Source organism: Gorilla gorilla, chromosome 2 (genome assembly GCF_029281585.2).
Source record: "Gorilla gorilla gorilla isolate KB3781 chromosome 2, NHGRI_mGorGor1-v2.1_pri, whole genome shotgun sequence".
NCBI lineage: Eukaryota > Metazoa > Chordata > Mammalia > Primates > Hominidae > Gorilla > Gorilla gorilla.
Window position 1 is genome coordinate 27,462,019 of NC_086017.1, and position 13,270 is coordinate 27,475,288.

The 13,270-nt window shown below is 35.1% G+C and overlaps 1 protein-coding gene across 35 annotated transcripts in view; it reads right to left on the minus strand.

Moving 5' to 3' along the window:
- The window catches only part of TBC1D5 (TBC1 domain family member 5), a 588,093-nt gene that overhangs the window by 471,956 nt on the left and 102,867 nt on the right, over positions 1-13,270 (minus strand). For 25 of the 35 annotated variants that reach the window (XM_063703452.1, XM_063703441.1, XM_055381148.2 and 22 more), the window contains one exon: positions 1,854-1,918. The exons of the other annotated variants lie outside the window; for them this stretch is intronic. The gene's annotated coding sequence lies outside the window, so the exon portion shown is untranslated. The remainder of the gene's footprint in view (positions 1-1,853; positions 1,919-13,270) is intronic. 35 annotated transcript variants of the gene reach the window in all.

Consider the following 13,270-nt stretch of genomic DNA (forward strand, 5'->3'; position numbering starts at 1 on the left):
CCATCAAATCTGACTGGGTAAGTTCTATGCTCACTTTCTAATTAAGCAGTCACCAACCTTTTTGGCACCAGGGACTGGCTTTGTGAAAGACAGTTTTTCCATGAATGGGAAGGGAGCTGGGGAGAGATGGTTTCGAAATCAAACTGTTACACCCCAGATCATCAGGCATTAGATTCTCATAAGGAATGAGCAATGTGGATCCCTCGCATACACAATTCATAACAGGGTTTGCACACCCATGAGAATCTAATGCTGCTGCTGATCTACTCACTATTCACCTCTTGCTGTGTGGCCCCATTCCTAACAGGCTGTGGACTGGTCCCAGTCCATGACCAGGGGATTGGGCACCCCTGTTCTAAATGACTTCTCAGTTACTCCAATCCTCAAAAATGTCTGCATGTGTAGCCCCTTCAGTACACAAGAGTCTTATCAGTACCATTTATGTGTAGCAATATTGGAAAGTATGTTTTATGTGGCATAACATCACAATTTCAGAAGTTGTCCATATCTCTTATTTTGAGTAAGATAAATGTGGAAAGAAGTCAGTTTGTATACATGTTAAAGGAAAAAAATTAAGATTTTTTTTTTTCTTAAAAAAAAAAGGATGCTATAGTCTAGTAAATTTGGGAAATACTGAATTGAACTAAATTACACCAGGTTCTCAGGTCTTTTAATACATCAACATATAATGGGATTCCCTTATGGGAAACAAAGTATTCAGTGCTTTCCGGATTTATGTGACCATGGGATCTTTACACTCCAAGCATCTCCTGGAAAAAATATACCATAGAACACACTTTGGAAATGTTTACTACACTATGACTGGCAGAAAACATCTTAAGTATCTGTGAACATAAGAAGATATTGCCATGGCCAAAAGAAAACACCTGATTAATACTACCAGGGTGACATGAAGCTTTCTACATAATATACAAAGTAGCTACTGATTCAAATTGCAATTGCTTAAAGACCAAAAGCCTATGAGCTCTAAATTAACTATCTGTCTACTCCTGGGCCCCCACTAAAATTCTGGTGTGAGTTTCCACTTCCTCTCCCAATTCTTGAACTACGGATAACCAACTCCACTATGAGCACCCCACAATTAAAACACACATACACACAGAGAAAATGAAAGGTCTGAATTATGGCAGTGCTTCTCAGAGTTTAATATTCATATGAATGACCTAGAAATTTTGATGAAACACAGATTCTGATTTAGTAGGTATGGGGTTAGGTCTCAGATTCTGCATATCTAGGACGCTCTCAGGTAACACCAATACTGTTTATGTACAGATCATAGTTTGGATAGTAAGTGTATAATGCGTATCAGGACAAAATGTTGAGGCCCCTAACTCATATCCAATGGCTATGTCTTTCACACTACTTTCTGAAGATTTGATTCTTCCATCAGAAAACAATTAACTTTCATTAACACAGAAATTGTACACAAAAACTGAAGATACACTTAAATCCCTATTATCTGCTGATGATTATGTTTTACTAGAAATGGCAGTTTCCTGCAGAGTGCCATAAAAGTACAATTATCTAAAATCATTTTTAGTCTAAATCTTCGTTCTACCTGTCTTTCCAAATGCCCATACCAACACAGAAGCACACTGACTTTCACGGCAGCCAGGAACTGCCTCCAATTGTACTGACTTACAAGGCTGCAATTGTAGGCACTGCCCCCAACCAAAAAAGACATGTATGAAGCCAGCATCTTTCTCAATGATTTACTGAAAGCAGCAGCTCATTTTAATAAAACCATCCCAAAACATAAAATTGATTAAACCAACTGCTGTGTTGGGCATACACGACAGCTGATCAAAATCATTCAAGAATTTTATTCTTACAGATTTTCTTTCAGGCTTTGAGAATTTTTCTCCCATTCCAAACTTTTATCTTGATACTGATATCACTGAAATAAAGAAAAAAAAAGGATCTTTAAATCTATGAAATAGTTTTTAAATACAAAGTAGATCAATTCAAGAAAATATTTTAATAAACTGATTCATATACAACTTAATGTACATACTAAAGCTAATAACCACTTTTCTAGAACATATTTTGTGTAACAAAATTAAGGGTTTATACTGAGTAACCTCTTATGATGTTAAACACTGTGTGGCTTTTCCTAGGCACAGCACTGTCATTTAGCAAAGTATTACAAAATTACACACGACATATTACCCTCATTCCTTAACAAGGAAAACTTTGTAAAATTAGATAGTAATTCTCTTTATGTTTCTTGATATTAAACACTGAGATTTTATTTCACTAAAACACAAAGATACTTATTTCTTTGCATGTTACATGATGCCTTTTTTTTTTATAATTAAGCAATTTTAGAGTATTTTTGTCACAACGAAGGACAAAGATAAGCCAACTGTTTAGATTCCTCTCCTTTATGTTGTGTCTTTGATCACTAACAATGCTGCGTGAACAGCCAACAGAAGGCTGACATTTCATAAAATATGCAGTGATAAAAACTAATACTGTAGCATCTGGGAGTGATATATAAAATGCAGGAATACACCTAATAACTGTGATCTTAAATTACAAGTTACTAAAAGCTAAATAAAAGGCATACCTAAGAACAAAAAAAAATAGCAAGATTACAAAAGGCTTTCTTTTACTTCTATTTCTAAAAACAAAGTTTTTAAAATAATTTAAGTCCATTAGACTTTTCCTACTACTCTACAACTTAAACGCTCATTACTTTCTAAGAACAGGGTATCTGTACTATATACACCTCTCAACAACTGAAGAACATGTTACAAAACCACCAATGAAAGACCCTGTTCAAAATGCAGAGGAAGTTTTTCTTCTCAGATACTTAAAAATGTTAAAACTGCTAATGAAGTAAAACAACACGTAACTTTTATGACAAGACGCCAGAGAGAACGTCTAAAATAAAATTTAAAGTCCATAATAATCTAAACAAATATACTCTTAATACCAGTATTAATACATCCTTTCACAATCTAAGCCTTAAAGTCCTTGGTAAACCACCGGAAGCAAGTAAAATGTACTCAAATATGTTTAAATAATTTTACCTTTACTACTAAACATTTGTTTCTTAATATTAAGAAGCAGGGAAGTCACACAATAAAGACAATCCAAGAGCAAACATTTGAATTTATCTTCATAGCATTTGGTTTAATATTCCACCTATATCCATCAAAATCACAGTCCAGCAGAAGTGTCTTATTGTTTTTTTAATATGTATGCTAAAGGGAAATGAAAAAACAAAGGCCATATTCAGCACTTCAAGAACTCTGAATTACACTTTGACTAAAGAAAATATACATATAAGTATGTAGGAGGCAAGTGTCCTTGTGCTTATAATTAGCATCTGAATTCAGGGATTTTACTACTTAGGGCATACCCACTGCCTGTTATTCTTACCACGGTTTTTTATGTCACTTAATGGAGATAAATATTCTCTTCCCTTCTCATATTTACATCAACGATATTTAATTTTTTTAAAGCTGTTAAAATAGGTTAAACACCCATCTCAACATCACTCTTCATCTCCAACTGGACAAAGAATGGCATTACAAGACTGAGAATACAGAAGGCATATTTACATTCATAATGTTCCTAACTATAACATTTATGTAAATTATGTTTTTATATTTGCAAATACAATAATTTTTAGTTTCACTGCATATTTTGCCATTCTTTCAACATTAACTTTCTATGGTTATTACAACCTCAAAAAAATCATGCCTATGAAATATATGACATTGTTCAAGCCACTAGATAAAAACAACTGAAGCAAAAAAATAACATATCTAAGCATAACATATCTACTTTCAATCTAATCTTATTCTCCTACAGAAGATAGCTTTAGTATATTAACTAAAAATTCCTAGTTGTTTGAGTTTAGAAAATCTTCCTTTTGGAATTATTTTCATTATCTTTTAACTATTTCACATGAGTTTACATATCACATAAAGGACATAAAATTTACTAAAATTATTTTAATGTCGGGCACCAATTAATCATTCTTTCCATTATGTTGTCTACTGAATTTACCCAGATATATAGCATGATGTGTATTTAGAAGAAAAGAATTAAGTTGGACCATTTGAAGACCTACACTTTCAAGAATAATTTTCAAAATTTATTTGTGAATTAAGAAAAATTATAAATACCAATGACAGCAGAGGGGAAAAAAGAAGTCAATTTTCTAGGTTTTCTGATTGTCAAAAAAAATGACAAACCACAGTCTTCAACTATAACTAAGTAGGTAATTAAGAAATTAGCTGTAAAGCATCTTTCTCTCTCTTCCAGAATATAAAGTCCATGAAAGCTGAGTCCATACCTTTCTTGTTTAACTTTTTAATCAATGGTGCTTGAGTGTAGGCAACCAATTAAGATTTATGGGAAAAAAATAAGTGGGCATTTGTAATGAACTGTACATGGCTAAGAGAGATTCAAAGAAATATAACATGGTCCCTGCTTTCTTAACACTTAAAATCCAGTCAGCAACATAGGACTTAGACCCAAGTGAAAAACAAAAGCAAGTAATAGTACAAAATACTAAACAGGAAGTGCTTTGTGAGTAGCAACAAAGCAAAACAGGAATTCAGAAGATGGTGAAATCACAGTAGAACCATTGCAGAAAGACTTCACAGAGTGGGCAAGACAAGAGCTGCAAGTTGGAAAAAAGTACGTTAAGTTTTAGGTGGACAAAACAAAAAAACTAGAAAGGCCATCATAGAGTAAAATGCAGAAAAGACACAAAACACTGAGAAATGAAGAAGGATATGCCAATGTAAAAATATTCTCAGTATGTTGGGACCATCCTGACAAAAATGAAAGCATTTTTGTTACTGGCCAGTGGAGGAAAAAACTACGACAAATTTATGAGAGAACCTTAAATACCAGGCTGGAAAGTCTAAATTTCAATCTCTAGGCAAAGTGGGGCCAATGAAGGTTCCTAAGCAGGAGATTGTCTGGGTAAAAGCAATGCTTTAGGAAGATTAATCTGATGGCAATGCATAGGACAGATTTGAGGACAGCAGGGATACAAATTAAGAGACTTCTAAAGTATTCCAGGAATAAGGCTGCAGAGGAGTCATCTAGGCTTTTGAGAATGGTATAGAACTGGCAGGAGCAAAAACTACTAAGACAATACATTGACTAATGAGATATAATGGGTAAGAGGGAACAAGACTAGGAATTCTTAGATATAAGATAAAGAGTCTAAAGGATAACAGGAAGGAACAAAGAATGGCTGGATCTGACTGGAGCAGACAGACAGCGGCAAGACGATGCTTCCAGTTCCAGACATTCACTGTGAGGGGACAGAGGGATGGAAACATAAAAATGAGGTTAAAAGTAGAGCTATAGATTTTAGAGTTCTCTGTGAATACGTAATAGTTTAAAATCTTGAAAAGGAAGGGAAGAACAAAGAGCAGAGACTGAAAATTATACTACACTAACAAAATCTATAAATACACCTGAGGAAATTAACTAAAGTCAAATAAAATGGAATGACTATATAAGAGAGTTCAGTACAGAAGGAATAACTCAAAAAAGGAGAACACAGGCCCATAAAGGGAGTGCTTGCAAAAACTTTACCCAACATTGTTAAACAAGCGGGGTCTTAGAATGTACTGCAAGGAAGAACAATTTTTAAATATTCTGGGGTGTTTTTTTTTTTGAGAGAGAGAGAGAGAGGCTATGTTAGGATATAAATGAGAGACAAAAACTAAATATCTGAGCAAACAAAAACTTTTAAACATATAATTTCTTACTGTTTTGTTTCACTAAAAGAAAAAGCTGGACATTTTCCTTTTAAAAAGTCCTGAGTCCATACAGCACGCAAAGTAAATGCCCATACAAGATTAAAAGAAAAACACTGTCACGTGCTTTTTATGCTTTATATATCAATTATATTCACTTTCGTATTTTTTCACATCTGCATTAGCTCTTATTACTACTCTCTCAAGTTTAGGCCAGTATCCATATAAATTATACATTATATTTTTATATTTCCTAAATGCTATAAAATATTACAATGAGAAAAAAAATCTAACAAGTATTGTACCTATTTTTAAAAATACACACACTCAGCCGGGCGTGGTGGCTCACACCTATAATCCCAGCACTTTGGAAGGCTGAGGAGGGTGGGTTATCTGAGACCAGGAGTTTGAGACCAGTCTGGCCAACATGGCGAAACCCCTTCTCTACTAAAAATACAAAAAATTAGCCAGGCATGGAGGCGGATGCCTGTAATCCTAGCTACTTGTGAGGCCGGGCAGGGGAACTGCTAGAACCCAGGAGGTAGAGGCTGCAGTGAAGCCGAGATCACGCCACTGCACTCCAGCCTGGGCAACAAGAGTGAAACTCTGTCTTAGGAAAAAAAAAAAAAAAAATACACACACCCAATTTGCATGGTAGAGCCCACAGAAGAACATAGAATTCACAGGGAAAACAGAAATCAGGAAAAGTCCCCACCCTCTCCCCCCACTTCACCATGGGCCTAAAACAGAAAATAACAACATAAACTTCAAAGAAAAGAGACCCAACATGAAACATAAATTTAAATGTAAAATAAGGCTTTAGAAAAACGTTTTCCAGAGTGTAACTATCTGAAGAACCCTGGGAACGGTTTAATTGTATCAAGATTTAGAATTCCAATGGAAAGGTTAAAGCTTTATAACGTATAATCTTTACCATCATATGCAAAGAAGAGAGATGCTCATTCATCAGCACAAGGAATTGTTAGGATAACTTATATGAATGTACTCACTGTACGTGGGTGTCTAACTCTACTAAAAGATATTTAAGCTAACCAATAAGTCAGATATGTTCTTAAAAATGCTAAGTGGTTATGTGTGTTAGATTTTCTGTATGGCATATTAATACACTTTTCCTGTATGATATAGTGAACTCAGTGATAATAAATATGTGGTGTGTCTGCCACCTACATTTTCACTGACAGCACATGGAGTGTAAAACTGGCATTGTAAACTGAAAAGAAAGAAATTAACTTTAGAGGTATGTAGCATTAGTTTTATCTTATGCATTACTAAATCTAAATGCAGATGGATTATTAAATTAAGGACACAAGTGTATATAAATTAGCAAGTATCAAATATCTATTTAGCTTATTAAAATATAGAATAGAAAATCATAAATTGGTCTTTTTTTTAGGCTGTCCAAAGAACAAGTTAATCCATTTGAATACAAATTATATTCTGTGCTTTGGGGAAATTCCAGACTACAAATTTAAGTTGAAGAGTAGACATAAATGGTAATTTAGCCATTAGATACACATAAAATACATAATTGTTGTCTTTGATTAATGTAGTATAATCTAATAAACAAAAAATTTCAAAAAAGTGAAATTAAGACATTCAAATACTTTATTAAAAGGCAGCTGTGCTAGTAAAATTATTTGTTTCTGTAACAGGTGTTTAAATAAATGTAATACCCAGTTAATTCTTTAGTATAAAATAAAGTCTAAAGGTAGAGGGAGGAAAAAAGTCTGTCTTAATTCCTCTTCTTCACGTTTAACAGTGTAAGGACAGAGTCAAGCACAAGCAGCAATACAAATTTAGATGCTACAAACTCAGGACTCACTAGTTACTTTGCTACTAAACACTGAGGAATGTGAGAAAAATAAGCTTTAGTGAGAAAGAAGTAAAACAGTGATGTAAGTAGTCATATTACAAAACATGTGGCACCTTTATACATAATACGCCCCCAAAAGAAGCTAGGAACAGCCTTGAGTTGACAGGCAACAAGAAAATGGGGACCTGGGTCCTGCAATCACAAGGAACTGAATTTTGCCAAAAAACTGAATACACAGGAAACGGATTTTCTGACATTTGAACTTTAGCATGCTATATCTCATACTGGACTTCTGACCTACAGAACTATAGAATTAAAAACTTGTGTTGTTTTAAACCATTAAATTTGTGATAATTTGTACAGAAGTTACAAAAAACTAATACATGAGGGCTAAAAATAAGGCAAGATGACAGGCAAACAGAGGAACTGTACCAAGAAAACTGGGTTTATGACCACCCTATTCAGCACAATACCCACACACAGCTAACTAGCACATGTTTTTGACACGAAATCAGTTTCCCCAATACAGAATGCAAACTTTTACCTTAAGAGGAGGAAGTTTTCAACCAAGTCATTTTTCATTTCTGTTAACTAATTTCCTAAAAAGAATTAAACTCCACAAGCAAGCTGCAAATACTGGCATACCTACTTTTATTGAGCTTTGTTTTATTGTGCTTTGCAGATACTGCATTTTTTTTACAAATGTACGTTTGTGGTAACCCTGTGTTGAGCAAGTCTATCATATATATGTGCGATACAGTATTTTTTCCAACAGTATGTGCTCACTTTATGTCTCTATGTCACATTACCATAATTCTCACAATATTTCAAATTTTTTCATTATTATCATATCTGCTATGGTGAACTGTGATCAGTGGCCTTTGATGTTACTATTATAATTATGTTGGGGCACCACAAACCACACCCAATAAAGCAGATAACTTAATCAATGAATGTGTTCTGACTGCTCCACAGATCAGCCATTCTGCCATCTCTCCCCTTCTCTCCTCAGGCCTCCCTATTCCCTGAGATATGACAATACTGAAATTAGGTCAATTAATGGCCTTACGATGGCCTCTTAGTGTTCAATTGAAAGAAAGAATCGTATGCCTCTCATTTGAAATAAAAAGCTATTTTTATTGAGAGCCAAGACAGGCCAAAAGTTAGGCCTCCCAGGCTGGGCGCGGTGGCTCACGCCTGTAATCCCAGCACTTTGGGAGGCCAAGATGGGCCGATCACGAGGTCAGGAGATCGAGACCATCCTGGCTAACACGGTGAAACCCCGTCTCTACTAAAAATACAAAAAAAAAAAAAAAAAAAAAAAATAGCTGGGTGTGGTTGCTGGCGCCTGTAGTCCCAGCTACTCGGGAGGATGAGGCAGGAGAATGGTGTGAACCCGGGAGGCAGAGCTTGCAGTGAGCCGAGATGGCACCGCTGCACTCTAGCCTGGACGACTGAGTGAGGCTCCGTCTCAAAAAAAAAAAAAAAAAGAAAGTTAGGCCTCCTGAACCAAAAAGCCAAGTTGCAAATGCAAAGGAAAAGTTCTAAAGAAAATTAAAAGTGCTATTCCAATGAACACATTAATGTTAAGAAAGTAAAATAGCCTTAGTGCCGATATGAAGAAAGCGTGTGTGGTCTAAACAGAACATCAAAACAGCCACGACATCCCCTTAAACCAAAGTCTAATCTAGAGAAAAGCCCTAATTCTGTTCAATTCCATGAAGATGAGAGACAGTAGTGAGAAACCTGCAGAAGAAAAGTTAGAAGCTAGCAGACATTGATTCCTACGGTTTAAAAAAAGAAGCCTTCTCTATAACATTAAAGTGCAAAGTGAAGCAAGTACTTATATAGTAACTGCAGCAAGTTGTCCAGAATAGTTAAGATAACTGATGAAGGTGGCTACACTGAATAACAGATATTCAATGTAGACGAAACAATATACAGTATCTTCTTTCAATGTATTAGAAGAAGATGCCATTTAGGACTTTCATAGCTAGACAGGAGAAATCAGTGCCTGGCTTCAAAGCTTCAAAGGACAGGTTGACTACTCTGTTAAGGTCTAATGCAGCTGGTGACTTTAAAGCCAATGTTCATTGACCATTTGGTAAATCTTCAAGCCCTTAAGAGTTATGCTAATTCTACTCTGTGCTCTAGAAAAGGAACAACAAACGCCTGGATGACAGCCCATCTGTTTGCAGTGTGGTTTATTGAACATTTTAAGCCCACTGTGGACCTACTGCTCAGAAAAAAAGATCCCTTTCAAAATACTGCTGCTCATTGACAATGTGCCTGGCCACCCAAGAGCTCTGGTGAAGATGTACAAGGACATTAACGTTGTTTTCATGCTTGCTAATATAATATCCATTCTGCAGCCCATGGGTCAAGAAGTAATTCTGACTTTCAAGTCTTATTATTTAAGAAATACACTTTTTAAAGCTATTGCTGCCATAAACAGTGATTATTCTGATGAATCTGGGCAAAGTCAATTGAAACCTTCTGGAAAGGATTCATCATTCTAAATCCCACAAAAAATATATCATGATTCATGGGAGGAAGTCAAAATATCAACATTAACAGGAGTTTGGAAAAAGATTATTTGAACCCTCACGGATGACTTGAAGGAGTTTTCAATATTTCCGTGGAGTAAAGAACTGCAGGCAGGGTGGAAACAGCCACAAAACAAGAATTAGAAGTGGAACCTGAAGATAAGACTTTAATTGCTGAAATTTTATGATAAAGTGTGACTGGATTAGAATTTGCTTCTCATGGATGAGCAAAAAAGTAGTCTCTTGAGATGGAACCTGCTCCTTGTAAAGATGCTGTGAACACTGTTGAAATGACAACAAAGGATTTAGAATATTCCATAAAATCAGTTGATAAAGCAGTAGCAGAGTTTGAGAGAACTAAACTCAATTTTGAAGGAAGTAGTTCTATTGTGGGTAAAATGCTATCAAACCTAATCACATGCTACAGAGAAACCTTTCATGAAAGGAAGAGTCAACTGATATGGCAAATTGCACTGCTGTCTTATTTTAAGAAATTGCTACAGACAAGCCAACCTTCAGCAACCACCACCCTGATGAGTCAGCAGACATCCACATTGACTGACCCACGACCAGCAAAAAGATTACAACTCACTAAAGGCTGAGATGATTGTTCACAATTTTTAGCATGAAGGCTTTTTTTTTAAATTAGGGTATATACGTTGTTTTTTACACATAATGCTATTATACATTTATATACTATAATATAGTGTAAACATGATTTTTATATGCACTGAGAAACCAAAAAATTCATGTGACTCACTTTATTTTGATCTTTGCTTTACTGTGGTGGCCTGGAACTGAACCTGCAATCTCTCTGAGGTATGCCTATAGTGATAATACACCCTTTTTCCCCAACAATTATAACTTTATTCCAAGTATTAACATAATTAATTTCTTTTATTCTGTCTATATTCTTTCCTTCTTCCTAATGACATGTTTCACCATCTGCAATAACAATTCAAAAAGAAACAAAATAAGAAAAGGTTTAATACACCCTCCTGAAATATCCATTATCTAAGCATTTAAAAAACTACTCATCCGGCCGTGCACGGTGACCCATGCCTGTAATCCCAGCACTTCAGGAGGCCGAGGCGAGTGGATCACCTGAGGTCAGGAGTTCGAGACCAGCCTGGCCAACATGGTGAAGTCTCGTCTCTACTAAAAAATACAAAAATTAGCCAGGTGTGGTGGTGCATGCCTATAAATCCCAGCTACCTGGGAGGCTGAGGCAGGAGAATTGCTGGAACCTGGGAGGCAGAGGTTGCAGTAAGCCGAGATCACACCACTGCACTACAGCCCGCTCCAACAACAGCGAGACTCCATCTCAAAAAAAGAAAAAATAACTATTCACCCTATTTTAGGTCAGAAAATATGTTTCCATAGAACAGGTAAATGTTCTCCTTAGGCTAAAACTTAAGACTCTAAGATGAAAAAAATAATAATAATGCTGTTAATCATTGAGAGAACAGTGCTAAGGATCTGGAAGTAAACAGCATTTTATCTTTCAATCCAAGTTACTCTTAAAGAGGTCGGCATTTTGTTATGCTTAAGAGAGTGTAGAATAATATACTTTGGATTAGAATCATTCTAACACTAAATATAAATGCTTTTTTAAAAATTAAGTATAGTTCTCAATACATTTAATTTAAAAATTAATTATAAAATTATAAATACTACAGGAATTGATATCAATCAACAACATATTATTAGATATGGCCCAACCCTTCTAGGAACTCCAAATTTCCTGTTTTACTATTCCTGGGAATAGTTAATATTATTTCACACAATTCAGGAGTCATTGAATCCTGATCCCAAAGCAGTTTAATATTTTAGTCAAAATATGAGTATGAAAAGGTGCTCAACATAACTGATCATCAGGGAAATGCAAATCAAAACTACAATATGATATCATCTCACCACAGGTAAAATGGCTTATAGTTATTGCCAAAAGACAGGCAATAACAAATGCTTGTGAGGATGTGGAGAAAGGGAGCCTTTCTACACTGTTAGTGGGAATGTAAATTAGTACAACCATATGGAGAACAGTTTAGAGACTCCTCAAAAAAACTAAAAATTGAGCTACTATGAGCCAGCAATCCCACTGCTGGGTATATGCCCAAAAGAGAGGAAATCAGTATATCAAAGAGGTATCTGCACTCCCATGTTTGTTACAACACTGTTCATGATAGCCAAGATTTAGAAGTAACCTAAGTTTCCATCAACAGATGAATGAATAAAGAAAATGTGGTACATATAAACAATGGAGTACTATTCAGCCACAAAAAAAGAATGAGATCCTATCATTTGGAACAACATGGGTGGAACTGGAGGTCACTATGTTAACTAAAATAAGTCGGGCAGAGAAAGACAAATATCACATGTTCTCACTTATTTGTGGGATCTAAAAATCAAAACAATTGAACCCATGGAAGTAGAAAGTAGAAAAATGGTTACCAGAGGCTGGGAAGCGTAGCAGGAAGGAATAGAGGGGAGGTGGGGATGGCTAATAGGGTTAAAAAAAAAAAAAAAAAAAAGTGAATAAGACTAAGTACTTGATAGCACAACAGAGTGATTACAGTCAATAATTTAATTGTACTTTTAAAAACACTTAAAAGAATAGTTAGATTGTTAACACAAATGATAAATATCTGAGGGGATGGATACCCAATTTCCGTGATGTGATTATTACACATTCCATGCCTATATCAAAATATCCCATGTACCCTATACTATGTACCCCCAAAAATTAAACATTAAAACATTTTTAAAAAAGAAATGAATCTGCTATCGAATACAATTAAACACAAAAATTAAGTAACAGTTAAAATTAGGATGAAAGGAAAATGATACTTGTAGATTATATGCTTTTTATATATGGATATAGAAAGAAACAAAAAAAATTTACAAAAATAATGAGTTCAATACTATAAATTAAATCTACAACTTTCAGCAGCTTTCTTACTTTCAACAATGATCAAGTAGAAAATGTAAGTCAAGGATGACTCCACTGTTTCTGACTGTGCTACTAGAAGGATGGATCTGCTATCAACAGAGATGGGGAAGACTACAGGTGAAATATGTTTGGAAGAGAAAGAACAGGAGGTCAGTTTTTAGTATATTGAGTTTGAGATGAC